The 22,173-nt window shown below is 34.7% G+C and overlaps 1 pseudogene; it reads right to left on the minus strand.

Moving 5' to 3' along the window:
• Window positions 1-200: 200 nt before the first annotated feature.
• Window positions 201-7,166, minus strand: LOC149560606 (putative disease resistance protein RGA3; annotated as a pseudogene).
• Window positions 7,167-22,173: the final 15,007 nt, after the last annotated feature.

The raw sequence follows: 22,173 nt of genomic DNA on the forward strand, positions 1-22,173 counted from the left end.
ATTTGTGGACAAGGATAAAGCTATGTAGTTCTCTTTATTTCTTGTGTTGTTAAGCTCTCTTTGATATTCAATAAAAATTTTACCCCTCTTTTAGTTTTAAAAAAAAAAACAAAACATGTATTACTTAATTTGTACTTAATCTTTATAAATTACAATCGACATAACCCTCACACCCATTAGTAGAAGTGCTAATGCTAATATTTGTCTTAAATCTAAAAATTTAGTATTACAACTCACACAATCATACACAAGCATTTACATCATGTCTACAAGAAACAGAGCCGCTACCAGAAGATAATTTCAACGTGTGGATTCTTTTCTTTAATTGTTTTCCAATCCTCTCCACCTTCCACTAACCTCTCCTGTAATTGGGCACTTGCCTCCTGATAGACTTTTATCCTCTTTAGCATCTTCAACTGCTGCTATCCCTTTACAGCTCTCTCCACTCTTGGACAATTACTTATTTCGAGTCGATCCAGATTTCGCATTGCCCCCTCTTCCAATTCCTGCAACTTTTCCAAAAGAAGGAAGTTTTCAATCTGCAAGTTAGCCAGGTTAGGAAATCCCCCACTCTCTCCGAACTCCTTTGGCAACTTTCTACAATTCAAGTCATTCTTCAACTTCAAGAGTCGTAAGTTGGGCATCTTTTGAAGAGATGGATAATCACTACACTTGTCAACGGAAAGGTCTGTCAGATATTCCATGCCACATAACCAGCTTGGTACAGAGAAACGAACAATTTCAAGTTGTTGAAGATCCTTCATAACTTTCATCTTTTCTTGGAACGCAATTTGTCATACTCTGTTGCACAAATAATATTTTATACTCCCAGAATTCTCATGTTGACCAAACAGTCAAGGACACCATCATCTGTACTTCTCAACCTCCTTGCATCGCTCAAAGAGAAGCGTATTACTTGGAGATTAATCAGATTGCCAACATCTTTAATACTTAGTAGCTAGTTGTCTTCAATAGACAATGTGAAGAAATCTGATCTCAGTCTCCTCAAGTTCAACAATTGAGATATTCCCTTGGGCATATCAATGATCGTATTCTCATCTGAGATCCACTCTACATTGAGATAGGAAAGACATTTGAGTTCCCATATCTACTCAGGTAGACGTTGCAGGCTTTTGCAATAGGAAACATCAAGAAACTCAAGACTCTTAAATTTTCTTACACACTCTGGCACCTCCTTGATCTCTGTATAAGATAAATTCAAAACCTTGAGAAGTTTCAAATTCCCCACACATTTTGGCAATGTGGAGATGGCAGTGCGGCTGAAGTCAATTACCCGAAGTACTCTCACATGCTCAAGCATCTGCTCCGGAATACTTGTAATGCCAGGATTTTGAGAAAATGACAGAGTGCGGAGAGATCAATGGCAACTGAGATGCCTTTTTGAGATTACATTGGTATCGATACCTTTCTTAGCCAGTAATAACCTGCGACAACTTGTTTCTTTCGAGGGAAGATCAAATTCACACTGGCACTCTTTACACATATTTACAGCCAAATCAAGAAACATGTCATGTACAGTGTAACAACTTAACACCCTATTTACTTCCAGCAAACTTAAATTAGCAAGCTAGTGTATATAATCTAACCCAATATCCCACTGTTCTCTACCTTTTTCTTGCGGAATGAATCCCTCTGCCATCCACAAATATATCAAATAGTTCTGGTGTATAGCTCTATTAATTTTGAAAGTAGTATAAGAAATATATGTGTCCTCTGGAAAGAAGGAAACATAAACAAAACAACATTTCAAATAAGGAGGAAGAGAATCATAGCTGAACTTTAAAATCTTCTTTATGTAGTCTTCTCCCTTTCCCAACATTTTCAACTGCCCCAGTTTTGCCTCCCAATCTGATGTGAGGAGGGACTTGGACATGGATGCTACAACTGTCTTTATGGCCAGTGGTAGCCTCTTCCTCTACAATTTTATCAGTAAAGCTCTCCAAGTGCTCAGGTGGGCTATTTCCTACACGATCAGGGAAGATGTAATGGCAAAACAGAACCCAACTTTCATCCTCTGTGAGGTGCTCCATTTCATAGATGTGGGCATTGCCATTTTCAGCAACATATTTGCTTCTAGTAGTAACCACTATTTTGCACTGGTTATTACGGCCAGTGGGAAGGCCAAGTCTAGAGATCAAGTTACTCTCTACACTAGTCATCCACACATCGTCTAGAACAATTAAATAATTTTTGCCCTCTAATCCCTCATATATCAATTCAACTACCCGCACATCACTTATTTTTTGATCTATTTCTAAACCAATATGGGACGCTAGGTCACATTGCAATTTCCTAAGAGAACACGTCTATGGAACATAAATTCAGGCAGAACACTCATACCTATGTTTTGATCCATTGAAGACATGTTGCAGAAGGAATGTTTTACCCAACCCGCCCATTCTGAGGATGACAATGAGTCTAATTGCAGGACTCTCTAGCAATGCTTGAATCTGATCCACCTTGTAGTGAACAGCCACTGCTGGTGCATCTTTCTGCAAGATATTCCCTCTTCTCAACTCTGCTCCTCTATCACTTTGGGATGTACTTGTTGAGGGCTGACTCAAATGGGACACATCATGCAAAAGCTTGAGTTGTTGTGCCTCTTGAATAGAAGCCCTAATCCTCTCTTTGATGTCTTTAATCCTCTTCCCCATCTTATACCAAAAGCCCAATTCACTAAAATTACAAACACATGATTGGCTAATATTTGTATACAGATGCTTAGTGACACATTCATCAATTATGTCTTCTGCACCAAAAGCAATATTTCTCACTCCTGCCAGCCATATTTTCACAGCATCAGTGTGCCATGTTTGCTGGTTTGCAACTTATAGAGAAGCAAATATGAGGTTTAGTTGTTTCTCCAACCATTTAAAGTTAGTTTTGAAGTTGAGGAGCAGAGATGCCTCATTCAATGCTTTATCTGTTGCGATCTCATTGAGCTTTCCCATGAGGCCTTCCGCAAAAGCAAGAGTGTTGGAAAATAAATTAATTATACCAAGTAGATTCCAACTATTTTGACCACTAACCAAGGAGGCTTCTAGACACTTAAAAAATCAACACTATCTAGATGATTCTTCCAATTTCCAACATTTTCTAGAGTATTCTTCTAGTTTCCAGATTTCTATTAATGTACAAATTAATTATAAATGAATGAAATAGGCATGTGATCTATGAGCTCAATTTGGGTTTCCAATATGATATCAAAGCACATTTTAATTTTTGGGCAGTAACACTTTTTATTTTTGCAAATTTGGAGAAAGCCAAAGAATATGACTAAGTGTGCATGAGAATATTGTGAAGAAGTGTTCAACTTCTGACCTGAGAAAAGAATAAAAATTATTAGATTTGGAGTGATGGCTATGAGAATTATTAGCATACAGAAGTTTCTTTTGCCATATTTTCTTATATCAGAAATTTCTTTTTTCACGTGAAAATGCAGGTGTGTTGATATTGTGACCGTAGGAAATGAGGACAACAAAGGCATTGTAAAGCTGGATGATTATGGATAGAATGTTACATGTGGCTGAAGACAAGGACAAGAACATCTGCAGACTTGTGCTTCAATAGTGAGGTGCAAGACTATTTTCAATCACCATTCTATGCTTAATTACTGGATTTCAAGGTTTCTCAACGGGCTTACTTGCCAAAGCTTCTTTATTGATAAATCTAGTGAGGCTATTCTTCACTAAAAAAATTATAGTACTTTTTGGTGCAGTAATGATGGGAACAATTCAGTTTACATTCATAGAAATTTGCAGATTTATAACAAATTAGATCTGTGTGCGAATGAATTATATGAGTGTTTGGTATTATAAATTGGTTGCAACAGTTAGCATTGGTTGTTTCTACTATAAAATTATCTATAGCAGGTGAGATGTTGTGGTAAGAATGGTGTCATGATGTAAAGGTCTGTGAGAAAGTGTTTATCTAATTATGAACACTATGTTGGTATCAAAAGTAGTCATGTAATCGAAGAGTATTGATTGATGTCCCCCAACCAAGTGTTGAAGATTGAATTACAGAATATTTTTAATGAGCTATGTGAATATATGGGGTGCATTATCAGTAGTACTCCACACCCTAAAACATTTGGTTTTCTTTATTGATGAATCATGTAAAACATTCCTAGAGAACTAGAGAGCATAGTGGCTGGTTACCCATGTGTCTCGGTAGATGGATTGCTTTTCATATGGACTCAATAATTATTGTGCAACTGAAAGATGGTTTCCCATCATTAAAATGATATTTTTGTTGTCTTTGAAGAGTTTGTGGCAAGCCAAAACCACTTGTTTAGGTGAAAACCCTAAAAGTTTGTTGAAGCATTTGTGGTAAAACCACTTGCTTGAGTGAAAAACCTAAAGCAAAATTGATTTTATTAGTTGGGAAAATTCCACATGGTTATAGGTGAACCGGTTAAAAACCCAAAGCATAATGATGAGGAAATTCTTTCCAAAGTGATAGTGATAAGGGGAACCAAAGTTTAATGTTGTAAATGGGTACCTAACAAGACTTAATATCATGACCCATCCTATTTGGATCATGGGGGGATAGTTTTTTTAAAACTAAAAGTGGGCTAAAAATTTTATTGAATACCAAAGAGAGCAGAACAACACAATAAACAAAGAGAATTGCAGAGTTTTATCCTTGTCCACAAGTTGAACCAGCATCTGAGATAAATCAAGGGGAAGCATCCTATGATCAATAAAGTTTCAAGTCGGCCCGTGCTCAAAGGTCCATTTAGCCAAAGAATCAGTCACACCATTCCACTCATGAGGGATGTGCATAAAAGACACAGAATTTCATAATTGAATGATCTGTTGAATAACTAGAGCCAAATGCAAATCCACATGTAGAAGGTTCCTTCTATTCAATAAATTCACAACCACCTGCGAGTCAATCTCACAGATAATTCTTTTCTAGCCACATTGATAGCACTGCTCCACTGCATCCAAGATAGCTAGGGCTTCCATGAGGTTATTAGTATGGTAACCCTTGTATATAGAAAACAAAAACTAAATATCACTAGAATTATCACGCCCAACTCCCCCAATACCAGTCAGACCAGGATTTCCCCGAGAAGAACTATCAATGTTGATTTTAAGAATGCTTTCCTTAGGAGGAGACCAATGCCCCTCACGATTAACATGCTGAGAGTGTTGCCTAGCTCTATTCCCAAAGTGGTTTTGGGGGACTGAGGGAGTGCAGCCTTGAAGAGGAAAGGAAAGGCATGAGTAAATACCAGCATCTCTAGGATCCAAACCTCCACCAATGTCACATTTAGCTAGGAGTGTTTCATGAAGAGAACTAACAATTTTCCCCCATAGGTGCCTGATCTCATACTGCACACCATAAAAGATCCTCCTATTGCTCTCAAGCCAAACATGCCATAAAATAAGGGAAGGGCCAATAGTCCAAGCAACTTGAAGAAAAGAAGTCTTGGAAGGGGGATGGCCCAAATGGTCCCAAAATTTAGACAAAGAGGAAACATTCCAGCACGTGCATCCCCACACACTCCACCAAAAGTGCCAAATTTGTTTGGCAAAGGGGCACTAGAAGAAAAGGTGAGAAATAGTCTCCTCACTATTGCAACATAAAACATAGATGAAAGGCCCCTGGGAGCCTTGCTTGCAGAGATTCTCCCAAGTAAGACAATGACCAAAATCCAGAGGAAAAAGTTACACTTAGGCCAGGAAAAACTATTACATACTTTCTTCCACCAAGAGACCTCCACCTCGCCAAAAAGTTGCTTCATTAGCATAAGGTACCTTGAAGAAACAAAATACTTGCGAGAAGAAGCACCTCCCCAAGCCAAAACATTAGGTTCCTACAAAGAGTTGTACTCCCTAGAAGCCAATATTTGAGATAGTTCCAACCGATCCTCTAGAGAGCCACCCAACGGCTAATCAGAAGAATTCTTCCATCTGTAACCCATAGCAAGGCCCAGGTTATAAGCCTCCTTATAATGAGCCACCTTATTCCATCCAACAAAAAGGAAAAAATCACAAAGAGACTGCAAGTGTGGATGAGAGGATAAGAGAGGAGGATGCCCATTCCAAGAATCACTCCAAAATAGAGCCTCAGTGCCTCTGTTATAGATCCAAAATAAACTACTCTTCACCAAGTAAGCACCAATCTTGAGGGTATTCCACACCATAGAGCCTCTTACCTCAAGAGAAAACTTAGAAATATCTGACAGTTCAACACTAGGTAAATACTTGTGTGACAGGATACGAGCCTAGAGCTGAGATTGACTTGAACACCAGTGCTAATAAAGCTTGGCAGCAAGAGCTTGACTACACAAGATAGCAGAATGAGGGCTGAGGCCTCCTTTTTTAGGCCTGCAAACGGTATCCCAATTAATGAGGCTCCATTTGGTATTTTGCAAATTGCCACTCTAAAGAAATTGGCATGAGAGAGCATCAAATTCCTTAAGAAAATACACCGGGGCAGCTTGAACCATGCTTCTGTATATGGGAAGGGCCCGAATCATAGATTGTAGGACTGTCACCTTGCCAGCAGTAGAGAGCCACCTATGAGTCCAATGATTGACTTTTTGTCAAATCTTGTCAAGCAAGCTTTGCTAGAGAAGCCTATGCTATCTACCCACCACAATAGGGACCCCCGAGTAAGTCAGAGGGAGAGACTTAATCTGAAATCTCAGGATATTAGCAATCCTCCGCTAGATAGGCTCAGGAGTTTTGAAGAAAAAAATAGAGGACTTGTGGTCATTAATTTTCTGCCCAGATGCAGCCAAATAAGTATCCAAGGTGAGCTGAAAGGCTTTAGCTTCTTGAATTTGAGCTCTCCCAGCAAGGGCCATATCATCAACAAACTGGAGGTGGGAAAGAGTGGGCAAACCATTTCCCCATTGCTAGCCTTGAATCAGATTTTGGGAGACATGAAACTTGATGTCTAACAAGTCCCTCAACCATAATGATAAACAAATAAGGAGAGAGGGGATCTCCCTGGCGAAGACCTCTAGATGCACCAAAAAGCTTTGAGGGTTGACCATTAGGAAGGACCGAGAAGGAAGGAGTAGTAACACAGCTAAGAACCCATCCAACCCATTCCTGACTAAAACCAAAAGCCAGAAGAACTTTCTGCAAGAAATCCCAATTGATTCTGTCATAAGCCTTAGCCATATCAAGCCTAATAAACATGGCACATTTTTTGGAAGTACACATAGAGTGAATAGCTTTGGAAGCAATAACTACCCCATCCAAAATTTGTTTTCCCACCACAAAACCCCCTTGTTCCTCAAAGATATCCATGGGAAGCCAAACTTTAAGCCTCTCTGCTAGGAGCTTAGTAATGATTTAATAGACCACATTATAAAGAGCAATGGGCCTAAAGAAGTCCAACTAATTAGCCTCTTCCTTCTTCAGAATAAGGACCAAGAAAGTAGCATTCAAGGCCCAAAGCATTTCTTTGTTGGAATAGGACTCCTGAACCACATCCAAAAGGTCATGATTGATAATATCCCAAAATTCCTGAAAGAATTCAACAGGGAAGCCATCAGGCCTTGGAGCTTTTCCTTTCCACAAGCTGAAGACCACCCCCTCCAAGTAAAACATACTAATTGGCCTCATAAGAGAGTTATTCATCTCCCTAGTCACAATAGAGGGAATATATGACAAGATTATATTCTCCTCAATCTCTGCTAGAGGTAAATCATCTAAAAAGCTTCCTTGGATACAGCTTGAGAGGAGGTCAGACACATCCCATCAGAAGTAACAAGAGAAGAAATGTAACTCCTGTTATGTCGAGCCTACATAGATTTATGGAAAAATGCAGTGTTCTTGTCGCCTTCTTGAAGCCAGTCAACTCGAGCCTTCTATTTCCAATAAATTTCTTCTCTAAGATCCCACTCAGCTAAACCAGTAGAAGCTCAGGATTCTACTATGCCAAGAGCTTCAAAAAAACCCAAATCCAAAATCTTCCTAGTAATAACATCAAGATGATCCTGAGCCCTCTTCTTCATAATGAGGAGATTACCAAAACAATTCCTATTCCAATGCTTCAACTTCCTTTTAACATATTGAAGTTTTTAGAGAAGGAGAACATAGCAGTGCCATATGCAGGGCCTCCCTATCTCCATCAGTGAGCCATTAAGTCATGAAGAGAAGAGTCTCAAAGCCACATCAACTAGAACTTAAAGGGAGGCTTCTTGAGGACAACAACATAACTAGATGTGAGCTTAATAGGCTAGTGGTCAGAACCTCTCCAATCAAGAATTTCAGACGAGAGAGAAAGAGAGCCACAATTCCAAAAGCAAGAAACAAGGGACCCGTCCAAGCATTCTGAGATGGCATCATTTCCAACCCTTTGATTGTTCCAAGTAAAGAGCCTATTGAGAGGTTTGACATTAGGGAGATGTAAAAGATCAATATTTTGTCAAAGAAGCTCAGAAGAAGGACCCAAGCGAGCCAGCCCACCCCTCTTCTCCTCTAGACTGAGAACAGAGCTAAAATCTCCAACCACAATCCAAGGCAAGAAAGGATGATATCTTTTGACATGCCAAATATGTTCCCAGAGCGTAAGCTTGCTAGGAAGATCAATAGGAGCATGCACATTAGTAACAAGAATCATCTCTCTAGTTTCTAGAGAGGATGCAACCATGGAGAGAGTTGAGAGGCAAGAAACCCAGTAAAGTGGCGTAACTTTCCTAGGATCCCAACAAATGACAAGACCACCAAAGCTCCCGAAAGCACCAAGACACTGACATTGGCCTAGAAACCAAATTTTAGGAGCACATCTAAACATGGAGTCCACTGAAAGCTTGATCTCTTGGATACAAAGGATATCTGTAGAATGATCAACCATCAGCTCATGAATAGCTTTTGGTTTGGGGATGCTATTCAACCCCCTCACATTCCATGAGAGAATAATCATTGAGTAGAGGGGGGGAAATGCTCATACAAGGTCCTAACAACCCCAAACTCTACCAATAAGTCTCTTGTAAGTTTAATTTTTTCCTAATCCTGCTTTTGCCCAACTCTTGAGGGAGTAGCAAAAGAGACTTTCTTAAATGGTCTTTGCATCAAGCCCAAAGTAAGACAAGATCCCTTTCCTTTACCAGAGGCAAACACATCTTTAACTAAATCTGCCAGAAGAACATCCTTTTCTTGTGGAGCAGGAGAAACCACAAGGGCACTAGACTTATGGCCAATAGAAGTCTCTAACATTTGCTAAGCTACAACATCCTGGTTGCCACTAAGAATAGAACTCCTCCCCTCTGAGCTAGTAGCTACACACTGAGCCTCTGCAGGAATACCTTCGTTTATGACCATGTTGTCAAGAACCTCAAAACGATTGAACCCTAAGTCCACTTGTCGATCTAGTTATAAAAATTGGTATAATTAATTTTGGGGGGATGTTGGAAAATAAATTAATTATGCCAAGTACATTTCAACTACTTTGACCACTGACCAAGGAGGCTTCTAAACACCTAAAAAATCAGCACTTTCTAGATTATTCTTCCAATTTCCAACACTTTCTAGAATATTCTTCTAGTTTCCAGATTTCTCTATCAATGTACAAATTTTATAAATTAATGAAATAGGCCTGTGATCTATGAGCTCAATTTGGGTTTCAATAAAGAGCAAGTCCAACTTCCATCTTTGATATGGTTAGAGAGTAAAATGAGGAATGCTAATGCAACTCAAACTTTGTTGAATGTGAGTATGGAAATCCTACAACTCTCAAGAATTTATAACGACAACTCAAAAAAAACTAATGTTTTATGCCACTACAAGTGCATGGGTCTGTAGGAAAGGCTCAAAGGAAGTAACGACTACTTTGTGTTGTACTCACATTTTCCACAACCAACTTTTGAAAAGATTCCAAACATTTGTATTATTTACTGAAATGAAACATTAAAAATTAAATGCAGAGTTTGAACAGACTGATTTATGAATGGAGGCCACGAGGGATGATAGTGAAAATAAACATTTTATTCGAAAAAGTTGAAGAAAGGAATGTAAAGAGAATAATCTTTGAATTGATTGAGAGGGAAATAATTGTTAGTCCCTACCTATTCTATAGGCAGGGAACTAATGTTCTCATTGAGGGTCACAATTATTTTCTCTAATTAAACTAAGTATATTTCTAAGGTTTAAAAATCATTGTATTTTTAAATTAATTTTCAATCACTTAATCCTATTTTTTGATTGGCTATGAACAATTTTGCTAGGGGTAAAAATTATCTTTTGATACTAAAAATTATAGAATTAAACCTCTAGAAAGTTCCAATTGGAAGCTTCTGCCCACAGTTCCAGTAATTTCTAAACATGTAGGTCAGTAGCTACACCCAAATGAATTGTGGCCACTGGCTTTTAACCGAAGCACCAGATCTCCAATTTCATCACTATAACTATAGTGCTTCTTGACCAGTCAAATATTTAGCCTCATCCTCCCACGCCTGTTAGTCAAAATATTTGCAAGGTCTTCCCTCTTGAATGCCTTCTCTTTGAAAAGATGATGCTTAAGTTGATGGAGGGATGGAGGGTTCGAAGCCTCTACAGCCAGTGAACATCAATTTGGAGAAAAATTAAACTTGGTAGCCACAAAATTTACAAAACCCAGTCCCTACAATTGTATGAAGATTTCTAAATAGATTAGAAAAGGGATTTAAGATGCACCAATTGCAAAGTGGTACAACAATTTATTAATCTAGTCATGCAAATCATCTCACCTGGTGTATAAATATTTTATGACACCTGTTCTCCATGACAGGTCATATTGTTGTCCAATCGGCACATGGAAAATTGATGCACCATTTTTTTGATGCAATCTATGATTCCTCCGAAAATGTTTTATTGATGTATAGATATTCTACCTTTCAGTTGTTAAACAAAACGATGAGACCCCATAAAAAAAATGAGCAAATGGTAAATTTTGAGTTAAAAATAATGTATCCAATCCATTTGAAATTGCTTTTTCTTTTCTAATTTCAATGACAATCCCCAATACATTTGCATCTATTATCTTAATGTGTGTGTAATAATAATTAGGTACATGATAACATCAATTTTTAACTCTAGAAAGTGCTGCAATGAATAATAAAAGTTTGAGCTTATATGTAGAAAACAAATCATGAATTATATGAAATAATTGAATATAATTTATTTTAAAGAAAAAATTATTGATGGAAATTTTTAATTACAACTAAAAATTATATTTGGAAAATTAAAATTGCTATAAATAAATAGATTATTGATTTCAAAATGATATGAGACAAAATAGAAAATAAAGTCAACTTCAAATAAAATTGATTAGCATACTAATTAATTATTTTATAATAGAAATTTACCAATGTCTAAATTTTAAACATAAAATAAACTTATTTATTTAGTTTTAAAAATTATCAAAATTGTCTATTGTTTATTTAACTTTTATAAGCAAATTATTTAACTTAAAAATATCTCCTTACAAAAAGAAAAACTATATTTTAATTTTAATCTTTCTAAATGCATTTTATCTAAATAAACTCTCTAACAATTTATTTTTTACTCATTCCTAATACTAATCACACCTTATTTTACAACAATTGTTTGTTATTGATGACTCATAGTAGTTGTCTTGATGACTTATTTACTCTTTTCTATCACTATGGATTAACTATACAAAAAAACAACCTTCCATTTCTTGCAAAAGTTAGGGACTCTAGCTCTGTCAGAGCTCTTGATTTGCTACCGGATGGAGACGTCGACACAATTAAAACTAATTATTTTTCAAAATAAAACAATTTGAGCCAATGAAAGTATCATTGACCGATTTAGATCCGTTCCAACAGTAGAGTTAAAATGCAACCCACCCATGTGATACCTTTAGTGGGATGGCAGATAATAAGCGATGGAGACTTTGATTTGTATGTGGACATATTTCAATTCTCAATAATGAAAGAAAACATTTGAAGGTGCCATTGGAAGGCACTAGAATTTTGGAGTCACATGTTTGCATGGATATGAAGATTTTTTTTGGAAAAGTAATAATCACAAAGAATTTTGCAATTTGATCCTCCCATAGCCAACACTCATTTTGAATGTATTATTTCATCAATATGTATTAAAAATTTATTTTCATAACTTTTATATCATTGTAAATTTAAGTTTCATTTACTTAAAACATATCTTATAATAATCTTATTTTTAAAATGTCAAATTTTCTTAATATTGGCATTATTTATGTCAATTACTATGATGATTTATTTCTTATGATATAGTAGAAGTGATGCTGCCAGATATAGTGATATATAGTATAGATGTATAATATTCAATCTTAATATTTAATTATTATATTTTGTAATAAAGTATATGTTACAATGTAATTTTTAGGGTTAAAAATTATTAAATTTTCTTGTGAAGAAAACCATTAATTTAATATAAAAATAGGACACATTATGTATCTTCTCTATGCCAAAATAAAGATATTTGAATTTGAGAACGATGATTATTCTACTAGCTAATCAAGAAATCCTAAAATTTATCATAGCGAAAAACTCGACCTCGCTTGGAAATGTCTATGAAAGAATAGTAAGGGATGCAAAATTAAGAAGTGATGAAGGAAAATGAAGAAAGAAATAGTAGGGTTTTACCAACAAGTAGAATTTAGCCTTCAATAGCAACAAGATTCAATCATGGAACATGGTAGGTTGGTTCTAGTACTGACAAAATAAGCAAGCACAAAATTGGAGGAACCCTAGGTTGTCCTCCTTAAGTTGGAATGAGGAATTCATAAATCAAAAGGAAATGGCCATGAGAGGAAAACAAGAGGTATGGATCACACTAGATATAGACAAAACAAAAGCATTAATAATCTCTTCCAAACCCCTAGAACCAGATTGGGAGTGAATTAAAGACTGATTATTGTTTGCAAAATGGACAGAAATGGATATGCTTAGTGGACATAACTATAAAATAGTGAGATGCTCGATTTGTCAATTTTGTAAGGTCCACTTCTCTTTCCAATGGATATCTTTATGCCAAAGGTGTTTCTTATATAAAATGAAGGACCTGACTATTCCATTAGATAACATGGAGTGCTCAAGGAGGGAAGCAAGACAATTTAAGTTGTCTCAACCATTCATCATTTTTCACATGTCAGCATTGATCATTTCCCAACAATGTAATTAAATTTTATGTGAACATGAATGGGTATTAGGTAGCTTTCTACTCAAATTACAACATGTGTTGTCAAATCTACCATTTCATGTTTCAAATTTGCCGTAGAAAAGGGTTGCAAAAGCTAAAGTCCAAGCTACCTATGAAAAAAAACAATATTACTCCCTTGTGAGATTTGATATTCAGATCCAAAAAAGTAAAACTACCCCTTGAAGTGATTGAAATCTCAAGAAAGAAAATAAATTCTTTCACCCATTGCCTTTCAACACCTTCCTTTTGTCTTGAAAATGACAATAAGAAATCAAATCTCCTTTACCATACAAGTGTATAATTCAATGAGAAAATCTCCTCTATAATTCTAGCTTGAGAGATAGGATCCATTGGCATCTTGCCACATTTACAACTTCTCAGAGCTCTCTAAGCTTTTTGAACTTTCCTCTTCCTAGATCTAGAAACATAACAACTTTTAGCTCTTAAGAGAGGACTGAAATGGATTCAGAACAAAGAGATGCAATAGAGATGATGAAAGATAGATACAAACTTGGAAAAAATATTATTACGGTAGCCTCCAAAAGCTTCTATAAGGGTAAAATTATTTGGAGGATAGGTAATTTCTTGGAAGGATGAACAACGGGAGGAATTATTGTTTATGAGTAGTAAGGCCTTATCAAAGCCACTAAAAGTGATATGAAAAGGGGTTCCAATCACAAAATTATACAGATGAATTTGTAAAATAAATTTAAGATCTTGGTAAAAGAAAGAAGCAAAACTTATAGGAAAAATAAACAGAAGAAATAGAGGGGTATGTGCAGGATCATGGTCAACCAAACTATGGCGTTAGGTGGTAGTGAAAAATCAGCAAATCAGGGTTATTTCAACTTGACGCATTATTTTGAAGTAGTTATGAACTTTTTTTTCATAGGTAATCAACTGAAGCCTAGATTATTATTATTATATGTTAATCTCGAGTAGATTCAAACCCAAGACCTCTCCAATGAGAGTCTCACAATTTACTGATGCATTATAGGCTCTTGCCTAAAGTAGTTATGAACTTTCTATCAAAAAGTTTTAAAAAAAATCTATAGGAAATTGATTATAGTTTGTAAACTACTAGGCCTTATCTGAAAAAAAAAATTATTTGGTCAAAATTTTAAATTTTAATGTAATAATACAAAAATTTCAGGACAAAAATAAATAGTTTGTGTATGTCTGATCATCTTAATCGAAACCAAATGATAATATTTTTTTATATAATTCTAGATATAAGAAGTAGACTCATGCTTGGATGTGACACATATTTTTATTTCAAATAAATAATTAATTATAAATTTTCTACTATAACATTTTTTAGAATAAAAAACTCTCGTGTTTGATCACCTTAACTAATCGAAAACTTTACAATTTTTTTTTTCTTTTTTTTCTTTAGTAGGTGAAGTGTAGAATATGACACAACTTCTGAATTTCAAAAATATTATATCATTTGAAAGTTATAAATGTTTTGAACAATCATTACGTCAATCAACACTTTACACACAACTTCATTAGATATTAACTAATAAATACTTACCGAACTCATAATTTGACAACAATTATATTGATGGAATATTGAGATTGTTCTCAAGAAACCCTTTTCATTTCATTGAATTTGGATTAAAAATGAGTCATCAAATGGTTAGTCAAAGTTTGGATGTTAGATAAACATGGCTCAACATGTTTATTGAGTTCACCAAATAGGCTTGGTAAATACCAAGCCTAATTGAGTAACCAAAACCAGAATAGGTACCTAAATTTTTTGGGTATTTGATCAAGTTTCATATACCCAAAAAGTGGTGACAAAATTCAAATTTTCAAATTTGAGATATTTGGGACCACATTGTACATTTAAAACCAAAAGTTTTACAAACATATTTAAATGTTTGAATAGTATTCGCATTTAAGATATAATAACATATGAATATTATTATTTCATCTTTTATTAGAAGAAATTAGAAATTGGCCATAAAGAAACTATATCCATAAAGTCAAAAGGAGGTTTCTATATAACAGTATGAAAGGCTTTGGATTTAGTGGGCAATATATAAATTGGACATTTGTAGATGAGCCAACAATTTATAGATGACATTGTGTTATTTGGGGTCACCATAAGAAAGAAAGATAGACAATATCTTATATTTTCTCAAAATATACTAAAGCCTCATGATAGGAAGTAAATTGCAACAAATTATATATTTTCTAATATCAACACAACCAAGGAAAGATACAATAGTTTCAAGATTTCTTAATTTCTGGAAATAAACTTGATTATGCAAATACATGAGTCTAGCTATAGATAAGGGGTTAAGAAATGAAATGTTATTAGATCCTTCAAAAGGCTAGTCAATAAGAGGATGACCTCATAAAAAGGCAAATGGTTGCCATGGGTAGGAAGAATATTATTGTTGAAAATTATTATTTGCCTATTTCCTATATATCTTTAACCCTATCTCACCCTAAGAGTTAGGGATAATATTGACATATTTATACAAAAAATGAGGGAATAACTTTATCAAGCATTGGCAGATAAGAACAAACTTTCTCTAATCGACTGGGTTTCCTCTTTTGGATCTTGGATTTAAATGCTTGACTACGAGGGCATCCCCTTTTGATACCAAAAATGCCACAAAACTGGACACCTTGCTACTCATTGTTGTTCTGATATTTCTAGACCGAAGAAGTCTCCCTCTTGGTGGAAAGGGGTTTCAGACGATCACTACATGGTTCGGAAGGCCTCACTTGTTGGGGATGTTAGCTCGCCTTTGATTTCTTTGGTGGCTGACTCGACTGGTGACGTTGTTTCCCCGGTTGCATTCTCATCTGGTATTGTTGATGCCCCTTCGGTGGTGCCATCTTTTATTCCCCATCCTCCGGCAGTGAAGTCCCCTCCTTCAGTTCCCGCCTCGGTTGTGGGCTCCTCTCTTGCGGTTCCTTCTGTTGTGGATGTTCCTGCCTCATTCCAGTGTCCTCGGATTGCAAGGTTTGTGGGGGATGGCTGCGTATATGATGACTTTTCTTGGTAGAAGGTTGCCAGTTTGGTGGAGGATAGATGAACTATTGTCAAGAAGAAAAAGGTCAAGTTCTCCAACCTAGCTTTTGACATGGCTTTACGTTCTCAAAAGGTGGGACCAAAAGGGAAATATTGAGTCCCTGCCTCGCTTTTTGTTGTTATGGTTCATGGTTAGGGACTTAATGCTAATCTTTTTTAACCATGGGGTTCCAGGTGCCCGGTCAAAACCTAGTGTAGTGGCTGAGTTGTATTGTGTTATCTTTGTGGCCACCTCAGTCATCTTTTTGGTTGGTGACCTATCTCTCCTTTGGTCTGTTGTTACTATGTAATGGGGTTTCAGGGCCCTTTCAAATCCTATTTTCCTTAATTTAAAAAAAAAAATGAAAACTAAAAGAGTATATTGAAGTAGAGATTAAAAATCACTAATGGAAAAACAAAGCTATGAGAGAAAAGCAAAAATGGAAAAATCTTAGAGAATTCAACAACTATAATGGGGGACAACTAAAATGGGTAAGAGTTCTACAACCCACGTATCTAAAAGAACATTGGCAAGACTGATTTTATCAAGGCATGCAACCTGCCAAGAAATCCAAAGCCTTGAACTTTGGAACATATGTCATGGGATAATCATGATGAAAAAAATTCTATCTTGTGGGAAGATTTGTGCTAAGTTACCCCAACATAGATAGCTTGATTAACATTGAGGAAACTAAAGCATATCTAAAACCTTGTTAGGGTAGTGTGGTCAAGGATTCTATTGAGCTATACAAAAATGACCTACAGTCCTTTGATGGGAATGAAACAAATTTAAATCACTACCCTTTCTAGAATAGGAAAATGTATATTTTACAAATATCATTCAAGAATAATAATAATAATTTATATTTGGGGAGGGAAATTTGATTTTTGAAAAAGGCTAAGAATGGGGTATACTTATATGGTTCTCTAGGTTGAAATCCATAGATCAAAAAAAGGTTTGTAGGGTTATATCTAGGTTGAAACCTATAATTCTATCTTATACATCATTAAATGCAATACATGTTTTTATATCTAACAATGCACTAGCACTATCATAGACCCTATACCAATCAAGAATTTTTGATAAACTGATTGAGCATAATATAAATATGATCAATCAAAACTCAATATATCCTCTTTGTCCACATATGCAAAAGAATTTGTCATTGCTCATTATATAAACAACATTAATGAACTTATGCTCAAAACTGATGCCAAAGTGAATTCAAACTCATCCTCTTAAGTGATATCCATGTGTATCATGTCATGCCTATGAGTTGACATCATAAACAATATAAAATTATGAGTCTCTATTTAAATCAAAGAATAATTTTTTGACATGAAAAAATACTCTTTGTTTATGCTTGTTCACAAATTTTAGTGTTTCTAAATAAAACTTTATACTCCCACCTATCTATTGTTTGGTTAGATTTAAAAAAATTTGTATGCTTTCCTTTAATCTCTATTATACAAACTATATAACTTTAACTAATGTGTTCCTTTTATTTTAGTTGCCTTGAATATCTTTATTTTTGGGGTTCCACATCCCTTTCAAACTTGTTTTGAAAAGTGTTCTAAAGTCCCTTCAAAACACCAATATTTTCTTGCTCATGCTATGCATCATGAATAACCGATATACTAACATATCTTATGAATTTTATAAATATATTTAAATCATTTTCCAAACTCGAATTAACCTTGTAAACATATTTAGCCAACACATACTTTGCTCCATGAATGCATCAAAAAAGATGTACACATCCCCAAAAACACACTCTGGGTCACAAATAACATGATCTAACATGCATGAGGACCACCACAATGAAACATGTATGACACAACCCTTGCATGGATGATATTAAGCAAAGACATATGCATGATCACCACTTGAAAAAGTATATGCGTTATCAAAATATTGATTTAAAAAATGTATGCAAGCACCACATGAATGAAAGCTTCCAAACCCATATTAGACTATGTGCATGTGACAGTAATTGATAAAAGTATATAACAAAATAGTGACTGGAGTTTAAAGAAAGAACACAACTGAATGCAATGTGGGTAATAATTGTTATACTATCAGTTGACATTCATTTCACTAAGTCATTCAAATGTAAATGCACAACTTAACCACAAAAGAACACCTTTTAAAATATATGTTTCGAAATCAAAAACTCTTTATAAAGAAAAATAATTAGTAAGACCCAAAACACCCATGACTCAATGCATTAACATAAACAAAATACAAACATGTATCTTATAATTGAACTTCGGCATTTAAATAAAGATATTTAAAAAACATTAAGCACTAGAGGTCAAGATGATAAAACTTGTGAATTACCATGTGCCAATTTTTTTAATAGATATCTTAGTCATTTCTTTACTTTGCACCTCTTCAAAATTCCATCAAAACCTCTTATCTACTACCATAACCTCCTTTACACCGTGTTACTCAAAAATCAAATTACATTACTAAAAACTTCAATGATTGTGTTTCCCTAACATGGATAGTGATTCCTTAGCTCTCTCGAGCTAGGGTTTCACATATCATTACCACATTGTTTTTGCTACGAAAGCACCAAAATAGTGTAACTAAAACATTTTTTAAGTTTTGATTTTAACAAGCACAATTTATGCCCACCAATGTCCATAGATGTGCCATTTTAACACATTTTTTAAATCAAAGCTAAAATTAACATAATAGAGGATGGCTAGGGGTGATCAAAAGGCCTTCTGAACAACACAACTTACAGTCATGTCATGGTCACAACATTCACCAATGTTTTATAATTTGCAACACTTAAACCTTCATGCCAAGGTCCTAATATGGATCTATCAAACCTTTTATTTTTTTAAATCAAAAAATGAAACTTCAATTTTTTGTTAATCACTGCATAGAATCAATACAAATGAAGTCAATACATATCCCAGTAGCCAATGTGTGTGTATCAACTGAATGGTAGGTACAATGATCATAACTAAAACATGAAGACCATTGATTGATATGATTTCACTATATATGATCAAATTGTCTAAGTAATACTTAGAAAAGTATAACCAAACTAATCATAATGCGAATATGACTAGTATAAATGATTGTAATGATTATAATATAGTTGTTCATGATGATGCCAAGCCAATATAACTAAACATGAAACAATGCAAACATGTTATGCCATAATAGATTCAATCATGGTGATATTTCCAACATGGTTAGTGTGTTTGGAAAAAAGACAAAACAAAGAGGTGAGAGAAACATAATCTATATGGCATTCTAGTTCTCATCTATCTAAATAAGGGCCACGGGGCAACATAGTTCTTGCTTTTGGGAAAGTTGATTAAATGTGGATTAAACTAGAATGAATTCAATTTTCACTTGAGCATACAATTTAAGATTTAATTCATCAAATTGGAAATCATTTTCGTGATTTACAGATTCATCAAAGCCCATATGTCAAATTAGGTAGAAAATATTTATGCCCAAGTATGTGTGAGTTGTTCGACAAATGATATTTATAGCCTCCTAATCCCCATAGTAACCACTTCGAGAATTGGAGAACAAAAAAAACATAGAAGAAATGGATAATGAAAGAAGATTTTAAAGTGGGACTAGATATTTTGATATTGCAACTTCATTGGTATTGATAGATATTTTGAGATTAAAACATCGTTGGGATTGATGGATTCGTCGTCAATCATGAATGCGTTACTTCAATGAAATTTGTGTATCAAAAGTTTAAAAAATTTTAATGTGCCTATAAAAGTACAAGACTAGCAGATGAAATTAGAGACAAGAAGTGTGACCATTTTACTTTTAGAGTCAAGTAATTCTATTTCCATAGAGTACTTACATTATTGTGTATTTGGATTATATTCACAACATTAATTCCATCACAATATTTTTCTACCATTATTTACTATCAACAATAGATTGGTTGAGATTGAATCCAACAACAGATTGGTTCAAATTGAATCCATTTAAGTTGATAGCCTTCTTGAACTAGGCTTATATGACTTTGTTTTAAGATTTCATAATTGTTTCCTAACACTGTCCATATCTCTCTCACCTTGACTATAAAACTTGCCATACAAAATGAACTAAAATTTTACTTAATATTACTCCAATCTTTGGAGAAATACTATTGCCAAAGTAAGTCTAGCAACTCTATAGGTCCTTGCCCTAAAGCGTACTATCAACATTGGTTGCAACTCTAATGTTTCTCTCACTTGTCAAATCTAGTAAAAGTTACAAGTTGTCTTACTTGGATGTCACAAAACTTGAACTTAAGTTTCCTACAATTAAAATATAATAAGAAAATCATTATATAGTAAAATTAAAACAATACAAACTTGTACTGAATCAATAACTCATTAAGATGCATGTGTTTTCATTAGGCTCAAGCAAAAGCACAATATCCAATCTAGGAATATTTCAGTAATAAATTATCATAGTTGTGGCTCCCTTTAAATGCAGAGCATCTCATAGTTTTTTGTCCTTGCTTCTAGCCTCCCTAGCATGAAAAGTCATTGTGCATAGGGCAATGCATATTTTGCATTTGAAGCTTCCATGACTTACTTCCATCCACTTCTAGAGCCATTCACTATGAAAGTTGAGTGATTTCTAAAATACTTTTCATTTTCTTAAGCATTTTTTGTCCTATCTTTGAAGTCATATTGCATAGAGACAACAAAAACACCGAACATGGCTAACTTGCACGCCAAAGAAACATGCAACCATGCCAAGTGTTGTCACCATGCAAAGATGGGAACCTACCAAAATGATAAGTCCTAAACTTCAGTAGTCTGCCCCTTGATACAAAAACACACCAACTTCACCTGCAACAATGGTAATTTCAATAGTCATTTCGATTTTCATGCCTTCTTTTGCACTGAAACATGTGAGAGCATTGATTTGGGCCCAAGAAATGCGACAGCATGCATACTATGGACAATGCTAGTAATAGTGGATTATTTCTTTCTATTAAAAAGAAGAATTATTTAAAGTGAATTTTGAAAAAATGGTAATAGAACAATCTGATTGGTTGTGGAAGAGAAGATTAATCACTAGTTGTCTTGAAGCCCTAGGCATCAGTTCTCTGCTAGTAGCAGGAACTAATAAGTTTGAACTTGCATGTATTTTGGATCAACACATTATGATGGATTGAAGTTGGACTATTTTAATATCTACATATTTTGAAGATGTGTGTACTTGTATTTTTCAAAATAGCTCTAGATTTTATCTACATACTATTGACAGTATATGTGTATAATACAAAGATCTATAGTGATAGTGCTGGAGGTGATTTTTTAGTTTTTTTTTATGTATCTTGAGCTTTTAAAAACTATTTAGATTTGTATGTAATTGGATATTCTAGTTTGTTAGCCTTTTACCGTCATGAAACGTTGTTGAGGAGCTATGGAGATGGATGGTTTGTTAGCTTTTTTTGCATCATGAAGCATTGTTTGATGGGGTAGGGAGACAAATGATTGAGGTGGTCTTTTAGAGGCATCCTATGTAAAAGAGATGATTAATGTTTTGAGCATATGAACCGTTACATCATCAAATTATCTACTTGTGATTACAATCTCATGTAGGATTTTGTAGAAGTACATAGTTATTTGAGATAAATCATATTTTAGTTGGAAATGTTAACAATGATGTCATGAGAATGTTCTATGCATGTGTGAAATTTTTGCACCAAATAGTTGTGTTTATGAGTTTGTCATACACATGTCAAAATTCCATATGTATCTACATATAATACTATCAGTGGAACATTTGGCAACTATTTAAAATATATAGTCTTTTGGTTTTAAGGATCAGCTTTATTGTACCATGGTAGACTCTAGATTAGAAATCTATTTTAGTAAGATATGGTATCTTTTAAATATTTGGTCACTAGAGGTGGAAGATATTTTAATATTAAGAAGCAAATCATCGGTCCAAAAAGTCATGTAATGAGGACA

The sequence above is a fragment of the Cupressus sempervirens genome, chromosome 4 (assembly GCF_028749045.1).
Source record: "Cupressus sempervirens isolate cs-2001-9-10 chromosome 4, ASM2874904v1, whole genome shotgun sequence".
In the NCBI taxonomy this organism is placed as follows: Eukaryota; Viridiplantae; Streptophyta; class Pinopsida; order Cupressales; family Cupressaceae; genus Cupressus; species Cupressus sempervirens.